The 5,759-nt window shown below is 45.7% G+C and overlaps 1 long non-coding RNA gene across 1 annotated transcript in view; it reads left to right on the top strand.

Annotated features, from left to right (window-relative positions):
• LOC109304127 overlaps positions 1 to 5,759 on the top strand; it is a 94,934-nt gene that overhangs the window by 13,413 nt on the left and 75,762 nt on the right. Inside the window, exon 2 of the long non-coding RNA XR_002099302.1 lies at positions 4,616 to 4,685. This is a non-coding gene — a long non-coding RNA (uncharacterized LOC109304127). The remainder of the gene's footprint in view (positions 1 to 4,615; positions 4,686 to 5,759) is intronic.

Raw genomic sequence — 5,759 nt, 5'->3', positions numbered from 1 at the left:
CCCCCCCCCCGCCCTTTTTTTTTAAAGCCATTCCCCTTACACTGTGTGTGGCAGAGGTTTGGGAAATGAGGGAAATGATAATAGAAGCAGTTGCCAGCATTTTGCTAGCTGAAAATCTCCCAGACAGCACAAGCGAATCTCCAGGTAGTCAGTTAAACCAGATTAGTGGTTAGTGGCTACTATTAAAAACTAAAAAGGTACAATGCAGGCCTAGCTGAGTGCATAATCTTGACCTCAGAATCGAGTCTTGTCAGCATACTGAATTCTGTCCAGTTTAAACCAGCTATAACTGCATAGCATAAAAGCTTCTTGTATATTTTTGAACGGAAACAGAGTAGAAAATAGAATTCCAAAGTCTGTATAAGAGTATCCTTGGGACAAATCAGCATTCAATTGCTCAATAATGTCGTTTGAGTCCATAAACAGAGGGGAAAAAAGGACAATCATGATTTGTTCCATCTATTCCTGCCAGCCTGAATGACTGCTAGTTGTATTTTATAGTAAAAAATATTCAAAGACAGTTTAGAGACAGAAATTCTTTCTTTCTTTTAAGATGGCCACCGACAGGTGAAGCCCTTCTGAGCTCCTCCAGCTCAGGTCCCTTCTGCATGTTCCCCCCGCTCCCTGCCCCTCCCTGCAAACCTTGCCTCTCCCCAGCCTGTGCTGGGAGACCCCCCTCTCCCAACCCTTTCCCCACTTTCTGGGCTCTTTCCCCCGGTCTCTGTCATCCTCACTTGCCTCTGTCCCTCCCCCACCCCTGGCTGTGCTCTCCCTTTCATTCCTGCTGCCTCCCTCCTCCAGAGCCCCTTACCCTGGACTATGCCACCTCCTTCTGCCTTAGGGCTTGCCTTCAGCCCCTGAAGGACATTTCTGCCCCCCCACCCCCCCGGGCCAGTATTGGGGCTGTTTTAGCCAGTCCCAAGCTTCAGTCCGAGGCCTTTTTTTTTCTTTCCCTTGCAGCGCCTCCTGTGGGAGAGTTAACCCTCTTCTGTCCAGGTTGGCTGCCAGCGGCCAGGGCACATGGCACGGGGATGTCTCTGCAGACCTGGGTACATGGCACGGGGATGTCATTTGCCTGGCCAACTTTTTGCTTGGTTAGGCTAAGATGGCCATCCTCAAGAGCCACAGGAACTGGTTCACTAGGGCTGGCTCTGATGATGCCCTGAAACTCTTACTTCTTGGTCTGGACATACCTGACATTGGAATTTGAGCATGCAGTCCTCTAGCAGACAGTACCCACTTTCCAGGCATGTAGGGCCATTCAGGGGGTGCTCTGCAGCATCGAAGGCATCTGTTTAGTCCTTAGGCTGTGATACTGCTTGCCCCTTCCTAGGGTCTGAGTGGGCTGTTGTTATACTAGCTGTTTTTGTTTTTCAGACTGTGAGGGCAGGCCTTGCAGGCCATAGCCCTATTCTCTGTCTGTTGTAACTGGGCCCCTGTGTGGGCAGTGTTTTATTTTTTTGTTGGATTGTTACCCCCTTTTTCGCCTTAATAAACCTTTATAAAAAGTCAAAAGTGTTTCTTTCTCTCTTTTTCTCTCTCTGTCTCCCTTTCTTTCTTTCTTTCTCTATCCACACCAGTCTCTGGATGTGTATAGCAGGAACTTCCTAATATGTATAGTAGGAACTTCCACAATGAACTTCCATGAAATCTAGAGGAGGGATAAGAATGAAAAGGAAGCACTTGGCCATCTCCTAAAAGAAGTGAAGTACAATCCATGTCCAAGTATTTAACTTCATTCAGAATTGTTCACAATTCACAGAACTAAGTACCTGCTTCAGAAATTCAGAATAAAGGAATTCAGTATATGTTTTTAGAGTTTGATTTTTCCAGGGCTAAAAGCATGTGGACGCAACAATCTTGACCTTGTTGACTTTCAGAGTACAATGCATGAACCATATGTTCTCATCTTTTAACTGGGAGACATTTAATTAGGAATCAGTAACTGAGGTGAGTACATTAAGGGAAAATGGATTTTTTTTGTTTGTGCTTTACAGCCATGTTAAAGTAATAAATGTTGGCAAGTGACTTTGTAGTTTTGTATATCATTAAGTTTGATTTCATCTGAACCTCAGTATTTGAACAAGCCCATTTTATATGAATAAAAAATAAATGAAAATCAAATAAGTGAAAACCATATTTAGAATTCAAAACAGCAAAAATTAAAGAATATAATTATGTGCATGTTGACCGGGGAAGTTTGTTCCATGGTGTGGAATGATTTAGAACAGTTGGATATGATAAACTTTTCGTTTGCAATAGAGAATCAAACTTTGTATCAAGGGCAGGTTCTAAATAGCTTAATATCTTAGCAATATTATCAATATGTTGTATACCTCTGCTTATTATCAGAGTTTCTACTTTTGTAATTGAATTTCCATAAATATGTGTTATAATTGAGATCAACTAGAGCCACTGATTAGCATTGTGACTTAATTATTACTGCTTAGCAACTGAACAGTTTTCTATACAGTAAAAACTGGCAGGTTACAAAGGTTTGTTTTTCAGTTTTGCATCTCTTAGGGCAAGAGGCAAGGATTTCTAACAGTGAGACCACCTATGCAATTAGGATAAAGTCTGACAAGCTTTCAACTAAAATACATTCTTCCTTAGGTCTCTAATTATAGGACAGAGGAAGAATATCTTTCATTCAAAAGTTTGTCTAACTTTATCCCAATTATACACGTGGTCCAATAACATATATCACCCTATGAAATCCTTGCGTCTTGCTTAATTTTTGGACCATCGTGGCTACAATATCACTTCTATTCTACCATAATATGGAGGATATCTTTTAGGGCTTCAACTTGAATGACATCTGGATGAAAGTTGTTTTCTAACTCTTCTTCAGCTAGTTAATTAACAGTTTACTATTACTGGACTCTACTGAACTGATGGGCCATACAGAGTGTGTTTGTAACCTCTGTAAATATACTTGGAACTTTCAAGGATAGGAAGTTTATTCTCAGATTCAATTCAGTACAGTTAGAAACAGTGTAACCTTCCTCAAACTGTCCATCTTGCCCCTGAACCTGTCAAGGCCCATCTCAGGCCCCCATCTACACATTACACTTACAATATAATTGACCAGTTAATCACACTGTAAATGTCCATGTGTTGTCTTAGCTGGACATTTGCACTGTGAGGTGGGGTCTTCTGCACGTTCACCCTTTTGACTGGACAGTTTGACCCCAGGTGTCAAATGCTGATGGTGCAAACCCTCTCTTTGCCCACCACTCTTGATGTTTATGTATTGAAGAAGAGGAAAGTTTCTAATTCCTCTGCATCATGATTTCTTTGGTCAAATGATATTCCTTGGGGTTCTGCCTCCTCTACACCCCATCCCAGTGCCAACCCAATGCAAGTAATAATCAGGTCAGTAGAACAGCTAGTGCACTGTGGCAGGGACACCACCACAAATAGAAAATTACCTTATGGATGAGAATAGAGAGAAGCACAGAGCTGGTGGGACATCTCCAAGGACCAGAGGCATGGTGGGAGAGAGACCACCAGAGGACGGGCTGCATCAAGGCCAGAAGTGGAAAAGCTGAAGTGGCCTCAGTGGTTCATGGTGGAGCTGGTGCATGCACCCACACCAGCATGAGCACACTTTATGGTGGCATACCGATGCCAGTTTGTTGGCCGGTCCTCTGAGGAGGTAGTAAAAACCCCTCTGGACTACAGTTAGGGAGGACCAGAAGTGGGTCCTTTGGAAGGCCCAGAGAGGCCGGGATCAGTTGGCAGGCCCAATGGAGGCGAATGTTGGCAGCCCCGGGAGGTGGCATGCCCAAACAATGCTGGCTCGGCAGAGCCTGAATTCTTACCTGGGACAGAACCATGGATCCCAGATGCAACCAGTGTGGAGTGGAACAGCGGTGAGCCTGGGGAGAGAAAGAGAGGAGAAGCCATCAGATACTGTGAGTCAATACAGGGAGAAAAGGGAGAGCACCTGGGAGCAAGACAACCAGGGGCAAACAGAGAGACAAGTCAGGCTGATGTGAAGTGTGAAGCCAGATGGTACACCATCCAAATTGGACTGTGAACATATAAAGGCTAAAGTCTGTACCATAGCAAGCTGACTTTGTCTCAGCTGTGGCCAAGAAACAACATCTTTGGTTGGTGCAAGGTGGGGTGTAGGGGAGGCAAAGCCCCAATATGGGAGACTGGGCAGGAGTGCCGAAGGAGGGAACCAGGGAAGGCAGGACTTAAAAACATTCTTCCAACAATAATCAATACCAACAAGATATGGCAGGCGAGAATCCCTGGGGACCTTTCAAGGTATCTGCCCAGATGACAAGCTGTCAACCCAAAAGGAGACAGCGGCACCTGAAAGGCCAGAAATTACAGAGTACACTAGCGAATGACATGGGAGGTTAAATGCACCCACAAGTACCTAGTGTGCCCTATGTCCAAGCCAGAAGCCTTAGTTAATCTAAGTCCAGAGACAATCTGGCTATTTCTGTGCAAAGTCCTATTCCCCTGATTGAGGTTTCCCTATACCATCCATAAATAAATGGATCTCCCAATCTTTCAGGTTCTTAAGGATGGTGGGGGAAGAAACTTCTTTTCTCTCCCCCAATCCACTCATGGTTAGATATCTTATTTTCTTCTCCAGGTTGGGAAGTGCTTCTCGCTTCTCCACTGGCTCATCAGCAGCTCTGGATCCCCTTGCCATCACTCTCCAGGTGAGTTTGAAGAGTCCTCCAAGTCTTCACATGAAGGAACTGCAACCAGTCCCTTCCACTTGCCCCTACCAGGTCATGTCACTATGGAAGCTGGCTTATTCTCTCCCTGGTTTCCTCTTCTGGTCTCCTCCCTTGTCAGCATCGAGCGCATCTTTATGATTTCTCCCGGGCCCCACCTGGCCAGCCAGCGCCAGCACATGCTGATAAAGCATGGTGGCAGCAGCACCAGGGTTTCCCCCAGCTGTCTGGCCATTGGGAGTGCTAGTAAGTCCCAGAATTGAAGTTCACCTGGCATTTCCAGGTTTCTGGTGACCATGGTGGCTTACGTCTTGCCACCACACACACCTTAAGTGGTCACCTAGCCACACATTCAATCAATTAATGGTATGATGAAAAAGAGGAATGAGCTATAAAGCTGTTCCACAAAATAACATATTTAACAATTTATTTGCCTCCATTTTCCTAAGCAGGGATCAGAACAGTTACCCCCCCACTGGGCCCCCCTCAGGCCCCAGGGGAGGCACACCTAGGCCAAGGGTTAGTGAGGAACAAGTTAGGGAACTTCTGGAGGGACTGGATGTATTCAAGTCAGCTGGTCCAGATGATCTCCACCCTAGAGTACTAAGGGAATTGGCTGAGGTCATTGCAGGACCCCTGGCATGGCTTTACAAGCACTTGTGGTGCTCTGGTGTGGTGCCAGAGGACAGGAACAGGGCCAATGTGATTCCCATCTTCGACAAGGGGAAGAAGGAGGACCCGGGAAACTATAAGCCAGTTAGTCTTACCTCGATCCTGGGCAAGATTTTTGAGAAAATTATTCTGGCACATATCCACGAGGGGCCAGCAGGGGAGGTCATGCTTAGGGGCAACCAACACGGGTTCATTAGTGGCAGGTCCTGTCAAACCAACCTGGTGGCCTTCTATGATCAGATCACCAAATCCTTAGATGCGGGGATAGCAGTGGACATAGTCTTCCTGGACTTTCAGAAGGCCTTCAACACTGTCTCTCACCCTGTTCTCATTAAGAAACTGGGGGACTGTGGTGTCAACACCCACACAGTCAACTGGGTCGCC

This window comes from Gavialis gangeticus, unplaced genomic scaffold (assembly GCF_001723915.1).
Source record: "Gavialis gangeticus isolate Ggan-Ray unplaced genomic scaffold, GavGan_comp1, whole genome shotgun sequence".
Taxonomy (NCBI): Eukaryota; Metazoa; Chordata; order Crocodylia; family Gavialidae; genus Gavialis; species Gavialis gangeticus.
The sequence above is the reverse complement of the archived record's forward strand: the minus strand, read 5'-3'. Positions and strand labels throughout refer to the sequence as shown.